The sequence below is a fragment of the Macrosteles quadrilineatus genome, unplaced genomic scaffold (genome assembly GCF_028750875.1).
Source record: "Macrosteles quadrilineatus isolate MER2022 unplaced genomic scaffold, UCM_ALF_1.0 Scaffold_3__2_contigs__length_128488019, whole genome shotgun sequence".
In the NCBI taxonomy this organism is placed as follows: Eukaryota; Metazoa; Arthropoda; class Insecta; order Hemiptera; family Cicadellidae; genus Macrosteles; species Macrosteles quadrilineatus.
This window is the reverse complement of record NW_026542596.1, coordinates 43271725-43285650: the sequence shown is the minus strand read 5'-3', so window position 1 is coordinate 43285650 and position 13926 is coordinate 43271725. Positions and strand designations below refer to the sequence as shown.

At 36.1% G+C, this 13926-nt stretch overlaps 1 protein-coding gene across 4 annotated transcripts in view; it reads left to right on the top strand.

Moving 5' to 3' along the window:
* Positions 1–13926, top strand: part of LOC128988577 (rap1 GTPase-activating protein 1) — a 284990-nt gene that overhangs the window by 162276 nt on the left and 108788 nt on the right. The window lies entirely within an intron of this gene.

The following is a 13926-nucleotide window of genomic DNA, read 5'->3' as shown; positions in this document are numbered from 1 at the left end:
TTCGCTGTAAACACACTTATTCTACGTAAAAATGTTGATGCAACGGTGGCCCTTTATTCTTGAACTTACAATATTATAGACTATATGCATTTTTTTTTATAATCCCCACAATTAAACCAGAAAAGTATACGGTGCTTCTCACCAGTGAATTCAATTGTGTTCATAATCGTACAAATACATACGATTTCGTAGAAGGTTTATCCCACAACCCACTACAACACATTCTACCTGTAAACAAGGTATTCTGGAGTTTCAAATGTGTACATCCAAGCCTGATAATGGATTCTTTACGATCGGATGGAAGGAGCGTTGCTTCATAAACGTCGGTGTCTGGAAGAGTAGTATAATTAGTTGGGAACTACAACCCCGCCCATACGTGTCCCCTGCAGCGACTGTAGGAATGTACCTTGGAACTAGCGTAGGGCTATAGTCGGGTTATTGTAACTTTGTGTTTATCACATTAATGCGTATGATCCTAAGTTTAAATAAATAAACTAACTGTATTGTAACAGATTCGTGCGGATTGAAGTCGTCGATGATTGCAAGTGATTCATTATCATTATTTCAGCTTGAACACCTCAACAATTACATTGTTGTATGTAGGGTACATTGAAATTAGTATAGTCGAATTTATGTAACTTTGACCAAAACGACAACAAAGTTAAGATCAACCTTTAACAACTAAGGTTAAACTACTCAACTTTATTCTACTTTATTGCGTGTGTGTTTATCCCTAATCAAATTAAAAAGGAATAGTAAAATTGTATTTGCATTTTGAACATTTAAACAATCATATAGTATAGTTGTTGTATGTGCCTTAATAACTAGCGTATACTAGGTTTGTTCAGAGCCTATTTATACTAAGGTTAACCCGTTAAAGTCTAAATTTAAAACCTAACTATATCTTACTAGACTTTTGCGGATACGTCTACCAAACGTAGAACCCCTAACAAAATCAGAAAGGAGGACGATTTACCATCTACATCTTGGACATTTTAACTAGCACATAATCGTTTTGTTGTTCTCGTGGCTTTTCCAAGGTAAAAAAGTACAAGTAAAAGCATATGACTCTGAAACCCTATTGATATCAGGTAGGAGTACAACTAAAAGTTTTCTATTACATCTTGAACATTCTATCTAGGATAATTTTTTGTTGCACTCGTACGTCCGTGAAGTAGTCGAGAAAGAAACTCGAAGGAAAAAAACTAAATTGTACCAGTAGTATTAACTTATTGATGGTCTGGGAAAACTTAATTAAATCGTATTGTAAAGTAAATTACTGTAGAATAAAAATATTAACCCGGAAACAAGTCGATATTTTTATCTCCATGTTAAGCGCATTGGTTTAGTTAAAGTGAAACAATATGATGTGGTATTGGTATTATGCAAGTAAAGGATATAGGTAGTTGATCATTCTTGCTTTGATGAAATATATCGTAAATATACGGTGGAATGCATGTGATGCATTATATTATTATTTTAATATTATTTAATATTTATATTATTGTTTTAATAGTATTTAATATTTTATTACTAACAGTTCATAGTAGTAGACTAACGATCTTCCAAAATGCAAAGGCTGAACAATCAAACTAAATAAAATCCGATCATTCATTTACGAGCGATCTAGTTCTAGTTAAACCCGGATAAGAATTCCTATTGAATAATACTTGTCGAGATATGTACGTGCTAAATTTCACGAAACCGGTCATAGGTGGCTGAAAGAAAGCGGCTTGATATAAACAAGCAGGGAACTGACTGAGGGGCTGGTCCGTTCTGTATGCGTGAGTTTTTATAATAAATTAGAATATTGCCGGGGGAAATCTGCACCGAAATATAATCGCCTTGGTCGAGCTTATCGATGTTTTATTTCCTGGTGGTTCGAAATTTTGTTGATGTAAACAGTCGGTTAGTTAGCATTTTCGTAGGATCATTAGTGATCTTGAATGTTTTAATCGGAAAAATAATAGCTTTGGTTATGTATACAAACTAAATTACTATTGCCAATTAGGATACACAATTAGGAACGTTTATTTTAAGTTAATGACTAAATGTTTACACCTATAGTCGATAAAATCGCGGGTTTCAAAATCATGAAATTGATTTGAATGATTATACAGCTCATTAAAGTTGATAGTATTTGGATTTTGCATTGTTAAGAACTAATTGTCACTTAACGTAATTTACTTGGTAAAATAACGTCTTAAAAACAAAACTTTATTGGTAATCTAAACTACCTGATGTGAAGTATATTTTTTCGATGTTTCAGAAAATAGCGAAAATTATAAATAGTTACTATAACGTATTTGCCTAAATTACGTATTCTATTTTGAAATTTCGTCAAGTATTTCAATATTTTGTTTTAATTAGAAAGATTACTAAGTACCCTTAAATATACTCTAGCAGGTTTATAGAATTAATTGTCAGATAAAATAGATCTTGATGCAGACTATACAAACACACTCGTTTCGACATTTGATTCGTCCGTTTGAAGACATGTTTCGGTTACTAAGTGAGACATAACTCCGATATACTTGGTCAGTCAAGTATGCAAGATGGTCCTTTCACACATTGTTTAGTTATGGTTCTTATAACGAGACGTATTCGATGTACCGTGAAATGGAGGAGCGCGAGTCAATAGAACAGCTGACGACCGAGGAATCAGCTGATAGTTGATTGGAAGATAAATCATATGATTACATCTTGCTCTTTCATTGTTGATTATTGACTTAGCCACTTAGCCTATTACACGATCGGAAACAAGCAGGTTTGGAAATATTTGTTGATTGGCAGTTCGGTAAATCATTTTGGCCATCGTACTAATTTTTTTTATTTTTTATTAACGTATCCTATTACACTCCATCGAAGCAGGTTTGGAAGTATTTGTTCAGAGTTTAAATTGTCACTCAAACTGCAGGCTGTTTATCCGCCTCATAAATCCTAAAAATGTAGAAACAAAACGTAGGCCTAATTGTGAATTAAATTAGCAAATCATTTTTATTACCTACCACTTATTACCATGTCTTCATCTTTTACCCAATAAGGGATTGATGGCGTCAGAATTTCAATATATACAAAAATACATAATAACAAACTGAATTTGAGTAGATACAAACATATATTTACAAATAAACTTTGGCATGTGGATATGCGGTTTAGCCAGACAATTCAGGAAAACTATCCTCAAAAAAATCCTTTAGTGAGTAGTACGCTCTTGACTTAAGGAGAGGGACGAGCTTCTTCATGAAAAGTTTACGCCCAAGACGCTTGATCGAGTGAGGCAGCTTATTAAAAATTTGAATTGCCACTGTATTGTAACTCCTTTGCGATCTTGCAAGCATTTGGTTTGATAATGGTTAGCTTTCAAGCCTAAGGCTTAACTTCAAATGTAGCATAAATTTTATTTATGTGAAGGATTAGTTTGCCTCGTTGAAATCCAAGGACACTTCTATAAATACACCATGGTTAGACAATTTGTATGAAATTAAGCAAAGTGTTTGATATCGTTAGTACGTACTGTCTGACTTTTGTTGGCCATCTATATGGACCAAAGTAACAAAATGTAACAAAATATTTTATTCAAATAGAAAATAGATGAATGAGTCACAAAGTTAGCTATAGGTCAAAATTCCATTTTATTTCTTGGTGTTATGTACTATGTTGATGTCACATAAAACGTAATACAGTATAGTGTACAGTTATTCTTTCAGTTCGACTTACGTATTAAGTTGTCGTATTTGACAGAAACCCGTTGGTTACATCATTGCAATCTGTCAGTGGCCACAACTACTGTACGTTAATTTTTATTCGAAAATTGACATATTTTGTGCGTGTAATGTATGTCAATAGTCTAAGAATGTAGGTCTATCGAGGACTGGGATCTGCTGACTCTATTATCCATAGTTACTTGTATAAATCCTATTATATAAAAATCAAGGTCAAATTTTTAACAATTTGCAAGTCCTTTAATTTGTTTACAATTTATATGAATTGAACTAGACATTCTATTCCCGTGGTAAATATGTAGGCAATTGTATTTTAAAAAATAGTTAAATTAAGTCACCACTGATGCAAATTGCGGATTTTCGAATGCAATAACGTTTAACCAAGCAAAGTGGAAAAAGATACCAACTATTACAACAACTAAGGGAGACAAGATAATTCCATACTGTAAACTCTAGTGTATACAGAGCTCAAGGTTATATTAAACCATGAGCTATGAAGATTATTCTTTTAAAGATTTGCTACAGCTTGGTGATAACAACAGCCATTGCCAGACCATACGTTCACCTACGTACAAGCCTACCCGCGCTGTTCTACCACCTGATGACCCAGCCATTCTACGTCGCTTCTGATTGGCCCGTCAACTGTCACCGCGCCGGCGCACTCACTGCGCAGCTCTGTTGTGTTCATTGCGCATGACTCTTATCTGTGATCTGAGCCCAGCGCGCTTTCACATCTGATACAACACCTTAAAAGGCGCAAATCGCGATTGTGAAACAATATGTAACCATCGCTTTCCCTTTCGTCTTCTAGGATCAACATGTCACTGTCTTTGTAATCTGATTCCGCCCGCCTTCTGTGCTTTGATGTCTCGATTAATAGAGTCCGAGGCGAGTCCAAACGAAATCAATCTTGATCGATCGTTTCTCCGTGACTTCGAAAGTGACTTATGTTGTGATTGGATTCTGATGGTTATTTGGTTTGGTCTCCAATTTAACTAAATTTAAGGTGTAATCATTGATCTTTGAATCCGGTAGTAGGCATAAACCAATGTAAAAATCTTATGGTAATAAGAGCTTGGTTACGTTAACTATACGACGATGTTTGCAAAACGTTGTTTTAACCGTTAACCCCCAGCCTCGGTAGCTGACCACGTCGACCACAGTTTGTGGGTTTTCCGGTAGATGTTTTCCCATCTTTTATACGCTGAGACAATTTTTTTCAATTCGTTTGAGTATTGATCTTATGTTTCTTAACCTATGTTAATTATTTTTAATAATGAACTTTACTGGATACTGTCCACACTAAGTACTTCTTTTTGGTTATTTTCAGTGTACATAGCTTTGCTAATTACCATCGCCCACCGACAACTTATTTTTCAACTAATCACTTATTTTGCAAGTGTCTTGAGGATTGTTTTATATTCTTCAGATATATTCACCTGAACCAAAAATCCAACATGAACGTTGCGTTTCTGCGGAAGGGTTTAATGACCCAAGCCATAAACAACAGCGGTTTGCGCCATAATTATTGTCAAAAGCCGCACAAGAAGCTGCTGTAAACGTCGTTGTGGGATTCTGAGGCTTTGTTTACCAAAGTTACGATGCAGCCGGCAATTAGGGGGATGAAAGTGCATTTTTACGAGGAGTTATTCTCCGTTTGGCCATAAATGTGGGGAATATTTTACCTTGTTAAAGCAGATTTATCATGCCCTTTAGCAGTGGATTTCATTGCAATTATTTTCAGGTGTTTTGTGTATTTTTGTCGACTTTAACTGGTTTAGTTACATATTGTTGTTACTCCGTATAAATATGCATATTTTAATAGTAAAACAATCTACTCTCTCTCTCTCTCTATCTCGGGGCTTCGTCCCATTGGCTTTGGAAGTTTTCGAAGTAACAGTGTTAATTTCTATATATTTAGGCTATTGGCATTATTTTGTAGGGTTTTGTAAGGGGACGTTCAAAACCATACACTGGTCTTATTATCACCATGTAATGTTGACAAATGGCAGCTAGGACCAGAATTGACCTCACTATGGATTGAACCAGCAGTCTTCAAATTTGAGGGTGATCACTATAACCACTTCGCTTTGATCACCGATACAATCCTTTTATTCAGTCATAATATTTTACCCTTATCGAATAAATAAACACAGTAATATCGACTAAGTAAATAGAGCAACGGACATTTACGTAGTTATGTTAATTTTTCTGCCACATTAAAGAAAAATATATTAGGCTGAAATTGTCTATTACTGGCTGACGTAATTTGCTTTGTGCTGTCAAAGCACAGCGCAGAACATTGATTTCCAATACAATTAATGTGTAGACGCTAGTAAAACTTGCAAAAAATAATATATTACTATTAGAACTACCAAAATAAAAATTTTTGTAAATTTGACTGACGATCTATATATCGTTGCAATTAGTAACAGTATAGGCTACATATTCCTTAAACCATAGAACGCATACAATACAAAATATTTTTATTCTTATTTATACTATACAGATTACTGCATTTCTTTATTTATACGTATTAAATAGACAATAATTATCCGACGTTTCGCTAAATCCTCGTTTCACACCTTCTTCAGGTCTCGCCGCGTCGACGTGTGAGGTCCCTGTATTTCAGCAAGTATTTGTGGATCTGTGTCATTGATTTACATATCCCTTCAGTTTGGCGAAATAGACTAAAAAAGCGAAGACAAGGGTGATAATTTCGCCGGGCGCGTGTCCTTGGCCTCGGCATTAGCATATGTATACGCCGGGCCAGCTGTACGGACCAACTCTATACGCTATAGTTTATAAGAGCGTGTCTTTCGGAGCTAGAATGCGCACTAGTCATACTGTTATATAAATGTGTAAAATTACGCATAGAAACGTTGAGAGCGTAATTGAGGCAAGTCTACTTTTTGTGGAGGCTTAATCCTTTAATGAAAGTTTATCTTGCTAATCCTTGAATTGATCTTGAGGAAACTGCAACATTCTAACATTGTGTCAGTTTGTATGCATGTAAACACGTGGTTGATAAAAGGAAAGAAATCGCTTGGTTGCTTTTGCTTACACGTGTTAACATGTTAAGCCTTGTTCAAGGTTGTTGTGAATTGATTAATTCTTGGGTTGGGATTTACTTTACTTTATCAAACCTTGTTATCTTAGTAAACAACATATAGATCTAGTAAGCACAAAGCTTAAAAGTACCGTGGCCTCCTGTAATACAAGGCCGTGGCGTGACAAACGTGGCAACACCGCAGTTCCGGCCTACCGAAACAGCTGCTGCACTGATTCATTTAGCCTCTGCGCAATGTTTATGTTTACGTTTGTTATTGCTACACCATGACAATATGCCGGCCGGTGCGACGTTGCCACACACGCCGTAGCTTTGCAGGCTAATAGAGGAGGCTATTCAAATATCCGCGTGGTTTTAAATCTGTTTAAACTGTCTGTTTACCTGTATCTATACAATTTCAACTGCAACATTAGGCTAAGTTCTTTTAGCTAAACATCATTGTCCTACCTTTTTTATTCAAGGACTCAAGACGAAGTCACTACCAGTGAAACTAAATGACTCAATATTGAAATTGGTTTTGAACGACGGAAATGACAAGTCAAGTGATAAGATTTCAGTTTGAGAAGTTTGATAAGATAGTCGACCTATCCTTGATGTGCGCCGCAAGTTGATGTTCTAAAGTCAATAATGTTTTCATCAACAGCTGCCGTTGCTAGAAAGTTACGGCTTTTCTATTTGACTCATGAGGGAATTCATTTGGCCGGAAGTCATTGTGTTGTCATTGAGTCGGAATTCAGTTGACTCATTAGTGGTACATTCATCAGACTAACTGAAATCCCCAAACATGGAGAATTGCGGAGATTGGCTGAGCTAACCCGAAGTTAACATTTTGTTTGTTATTATTTAAAAGGGACTGTCATAACCAGGCTAATGTTAACTATTTGAATTATCATTCCATGAGAATCACATGGGAACCGATGTTTTTGTTCAACCAGCTTAAAGCTGTTACAACATCAACTTAAGAGTCGACAGGAGTCAATAATTTTGATGCTGTGTTGAAAAACTATGAGTATCTCTCGTATTCATGCGGAGTGGCTGTGATTCAGGTCATTGACCTAATTTGTTTATGTCCATTATTTTTATGCAGTTTCTGTTCTAATATCCGTGATATTCCTCAATGAATATTTACTTCTATAACATTTCAATACATTTTGAAGTATTTTCCGGGGGTTAATCCCACATGTTTTCCATGTAGTTTACATTTTACTAAAAGCTAAGTCCATTGCCTGTTTACTCGGTTAACTAGCTACAATGAATACAAACCCTATTTATCAAAGCAGTAGTTAATTGAGAGGGTCTGCGCACTATCAGTAGCTATCAGCATGAGCTATCAGCCATCAGCAAGAGGCGTGCGAGGGCTATCTGATAGTGGGCACCGTGGGAGCAAACCAGACACATACAGTGGGAAGATGTGCTGGCGATTAATATGGAGTGTAATGAATAATATTGAAAAGAGTGTAGGTATTTCTAAAATTATAAAAGTATAGGATTTTGAAAAGAATTTTGTTTTGAATTAAAGCTCATCAAGTTTGACTTTGATGAATTGTTGGAGATAATCAAGTATCGTTCAGCAATATTTCTCTGAAAGCTCTGTTTCAAAAATGCAAGAGGTTTACTAATTCGAAACACAGTATGTATCTACGAAACGTATTCCTCTAAATGCACTCCGCAAGAAACTCCATAAAAAATAAACAAATTGGTTCCGGACAGTTTTTCCGAAGGAATACGTTTCGTAAGAGAGTCAGGATTTAGTATTTGGATTGTCTCATCAGAATAATCTTGACATTGGTAATCGATGTTGTTTTGGATGCCATGGTTTTTCTATTTTTCGATTTCGATGTCTAATCTGGGAATGTATTTACATATTAATCACTTACATTTTCACATTACTTTTTTTTATTTTGTTCAGTCGACCTTCCTGCAATGGTACATAGAATCTTGTTGTTCCACAAGTTACTGTAAGGGAGCATTTCATTTCCGTTAATTAAATGACACCTAGTGTGTAGTAGTTGTAAGGTTGTTTGTATGTTACTAGAAGGTAATGAATCTTTTGAAAATATCACGTTAACGAATAAAGTTTGCCTTGCAAGTTTGTCGATTTTTCGTCATTTGTTAAGTGTTGGTTTGCTTGAGAAAAACTCAGTAACACGCCTTTTACGTCAGAAATAGTATTTTTAGATTTTAAAATCTAGCTTCGAAAAGGTTTTTTGATTGATATCAAAGTCATAAACACCAATATGACTCTTGTAAAAAATTTACGTAATTGATTTTGTTATTTACGAGTTATTGGTCCAGCGAGTAACATAATAATGTTACAACTCCAAATTAGTTGCTAGAAGAATAATTGGCCGGTCTACAGATACACGCTAAACGCATTCATCTCATCTTCGATATGAAGTTTTGCAATCCAGTGATTAGGACATCCCAAATCGAAACACCTGCAAACTTATTCAGAATTGTCCAAATCAAACCGCACAGCCAATTTGGTTTCGCAAGATTTGCCATTGAGCAGTAAGCAGTTAGCGGGTGATAGTTGTCAGGCTGGTCTAGGCCATTAGCTTTGCGGCAAGCTGCAATAGGCTGCCCGCTATACTGTATATTGTGTATTGTAGTGTACAGCGTGTGTCGCAACGTTGTTAACGGTTACATGCTTCCCCTGACAGGTTTGGACAGATGAAAACTCCTATTGTATATGACCTTGACACGGCCCCTGTTATGGCAGCCACTGGGATTCTACTAATTGTGTGGATGGTAGAAGGTTATGCCAATTAATTTCATTCACAGGTTGAGTGGTTAAGTGAAGGCTTTGTACACAGTTTATGCTATTTGCGTTAGCCTTTGGTGGAATTACTTTCAGTTAGATTGCTAATTGTATTTAAATTACTATAAACCTCTGTGCATTAACAAAACAGTGTGCATTACTCGCTATGGTTTTTCATTGTCGTTGTCATTAAATAATCCGTAGTTACAATTTTTAGTCTAGTTAAATACTTTTTGTACGTATTTTAAGCTGAATATGAGGGGAACTATATATGGGGGGACTAGTTGAATTTTGATTCCGAAGTAAATACATTTTTATTACATTAACCAAAATAGAACATAGTTTACTCAGCCCATCCCAGAGTGTGTAACTGTGACGATTATAATTTCTCCTGTATACAGTACTTCGATGATAGTTTATGTGACGTAAAAAAGATGCTTTATATTTCACAATAAGTCGTGCTCTCAGATTGGCTTGGCTTAACGTTACCTGTGTAGCTGTTTCCTTTTGGCTGTGTAGCCAAGTTAGAGCTCGCCTTTTAATCTGAATATTGCTAGATCGACCCTGGACTCAGATGTCATTTAATGTTGGCTATCAATTAATGTTGTTGTCTCAAGGTTTCCATTAGATTTGAACAGCCCAGGGTTTGGTCCGTTCCCTTGTATAGGATAGTGGCATAAAAGATGACAAAATAAAGAAGGTCTAGACACATTGACTAAAATAAACTGACGAAACCCTACTCACAAACAAAACATTAAAACACTTTTAAATGTCTGACTCCTAATGGCTCTTCCCTAAATGAACTCTTTTAAAACCCAAAACAAAGAGCACTTTCCGGAGTGTTCAACACCTCATAAAGATATCGAAGCGCTCGGACACGGAAAGGTAGATACACTTATCTTTACGACATCACGCCCGTGTTTCTGTGCGTTCGAATTGAAATTGAGATAAATCTGATTTACGACACACGGACCGACGTCGCCTGAAAGTTCAGCCGTGTAACACTGAAGAACAATGATATCTGATCTAACCCCGACCCGACGTCATACTTTACCTAGGGGAAGAGAAAGGGAGTACGGAGGACCTCCTGTGTTATGCAGTTGGAGTTGGACCTTCGATTTAGTGATGTGGTTGGACACTACACTTCGTCGAGTGTCAAAAACTGAAAAGCTTTTTTGTGCCGTTTTGTTAGTAGACTAGGTCAGATTTATCAGAGTTCAATGTATAAAAAAGGGTCAATGAGAGTTGGCGATTTGTTGTCAAATTTCTATAAAACTTAAGTAGGACCAGGGCCACAGTGAAGTAGGAAGACTACGTGCATACTAATCTGCATGAAGAGAATAGCGCTTACAGTTTCTGTTGGACCATTTCCGTATGGTTTACCTTTGGTCAAGTATTTTATCTTACGCCGTAAACGATTTATTGCACAAATAACTGACACATACTTTCTCCCATTAGTTTGTCAACACCCATGGATAAGCGATGGAAGTAATTATGATTTATTGGGGAAATCAAAAAATTTGCAATAACTTTTCAACCGTAATTTTTACATCAATGAGGCTGTACTGTTTCGTTTATAGGCAAATAGGAAACTCACTCGATTTAAATCAAAATCGTTTGACCTGTTTTTGTGGTAATCCGATTTTCCCGTTATTTTATGGGAAATTTCAATTAATAAAAACCTCCAAAAAGCGAAAAATATTCCTGAAGATACCATAAATTAGTACCCACATACCAAATTTAATGTGGGTATTAGAAGAAAGAGTATTTAGTAGGCTCCTTAGCTATGTATCAATATATCTGATGATGCATTACATTGGTCGATTGGGTTTAGATCTTGTAAATTCTTTGCTTTGTCGATTGATGACTTTTCATGATTTCTTACATCACTTCGACTTAATATTCGCTCAGAATTATTTTAAGGAAGTGAAAGTAGGCAGCGTGTTAGAGAAACGGGATGAGGGCATTTTAAACTGGGATTTAATCGCCAAGTTGTTTTGGAGACTAACACAATGTACTTTCGCTGATTGTTATCACACCGATTATATGTTACCAAATTTCATAAAATTAGATCCTCTTGAACATCCTGGTCTGGTAAGCTGTTTGCCCTAAAATACCTAAGGAAATATCGTAGTTTCCCTTGGGATGATACTATTTTAACTAATAATAAATTATATCAGCTTTTACTATAAATGCCTCTTAACTTTTTGTACTAAAGGAACAAAACTGTTGTTGTTTTGTTGTCCAACTAGAACTTTATCTACGTCAAAGGCGTCGACCAATCTAACTTTGTAATGGGTTTCTAACATCTCAACTTTTTGTTCGCCCTATAAAATCTCGGGATTTAGCTTGGATTGTGAAATATATTGAGAGAAATAGCAATATTGTTTTAGTACCGTATGGGTTAAATTATTAATGTATACTTTTTCGATCCATCCAGGGCATAAAGACACCTGTTTTGTACCAATTACAAATTACAAAACATTGCATTATTTAAACATGCATAGACTAAAGATGTTCCCAAACTTTTAAAATTGTTCTTATTATTTACACAACAATTAAATCCCCTCTGCATTTGATTGTTAAAAATAGATACATTGTTAACTCTGTAAAAGGGGTCATATCATTTTCCATTTATGGGGTACAGTAAAGGCAAAAGGAACAGTCCTATTCCACATGACTAGAATGATACAAACTATATTTGCAAGACCTTGGGTGATCCTCCTGTTTACAAGACACCTGTTATCAGTACTGATGACCTTGAAACAGTCTCCTGTACTCTCATCCGTCTAACGGTCTGCAGTTGTACCAGCTCTCACTCCTTACATGAGGCAGAGTACACAAATCACAAGTCAGTTGTTATCAGTACTTATGACCTTGAAACAGACTCCTGTACTATCATTCGTCTAACGGTCTGCAGGTGTACCAACACTCACTCCTTACATGAGGCAGAGTACACAAATCACAAGTCAGTTGTTATCAGTACTTATGACCTTGAAACAGTCTCCTGTACTCTCATCCGTCTAACGGTCTGCAGGTGTACCAACACTCACTCCTTACATGACGCAGAGTACACAAATCACAAGTCAGTTGTTATCAGTACTTATGACCTTGAAACAGACTCCTGTACTATCATTCGTCTAATGGTCTGCAGGTGTACCAACTCTCACTCCTTACACGAGGCAGAGTGCACATATCACAAGTCAGTTGTTATCAGTAGTGATGACCTTGAAACAGACTCCTATACTGTCATCCGTCTAAACGGTCTGCAGGTGTACCAACTCGATCCTTACCACACGTTATCACAAGTCAGTTGTTATCAGTAGTGATGACCTTGAAACAATCTCCTGTACTGTCATCCGTCTAAACGGTCTGCAGATGTACCAACTCGATCCTTACCACACGTTATCACAAGTCAGTTGTTATCAGTACTGATGACCTTGATATAGTCTTCTGTACTCTCATCCATCTAACGGTCTGCAGGTGTACCAACTCGATCCTTACCACGCGTTATCACAAGTCAGTTGTTATCAGTACTGATGACCTTGATATAGTCTCCTGTACTCTCATCCGTCTAACGGTCTGCAGGTGTACCATTACACCCTCCCTCTAATACCGTTCACCCTTCTCCCCTTGCCTGTCTAAAGACCTCTTGTCGTGGGGGTGTGGCGCACCCTTGACAATCGGTTGTTACGGGATTCCGAGCCACCGGAATATTTCTGGTTGGTAATTACCAACAAAGTTTTGCAAGGAATTTCGGAATGATTTTGGTTAACATAATGAACTTTAAAAACTGATTACTAAAGTGTAATAATAAAAATTATAAAGTTTAAGAAGATCTTAAATAACTTTCTTTCGAGTGTAACATGTTGATTGCATTCGAAGAAACTTCATCGTAGACAAATTGAAATCGCTGTGAAAGTATGAAAAGTTTATTTGAGTGTATCATTATCTTTTCTAACGCTGTATTATATAATTTCGATTAGAAATTCGTTTGTCTCCATAGAAATACAATTAGCTGAACCAACGATGATTAATTGTACATTTCCTAAACTATAAATAGGCCCACCATGAAGTTTTGCTCCTCGAGGTATATTAATTTCGTTAGTTGTCCATTTCTTTATTTCGTAGACCTCATCTGCGCTGCAGGCAAATTGTTTGAAAATTGGAGATATTTTTAATTAGAATGTAACTAACATGGAAAGGAATGAATGGAGACATAATATATTTTAGGTATTAGTCCTGTGTTGACAATGCAAAATATCTTAGACGGAGGAAAATTCGTTAACATATAAAAACATGAAGGTAATAATAATTAGTACACTTATAAATGTATGTCTATTTACCCCATAAGTAACGATTTCACTTCA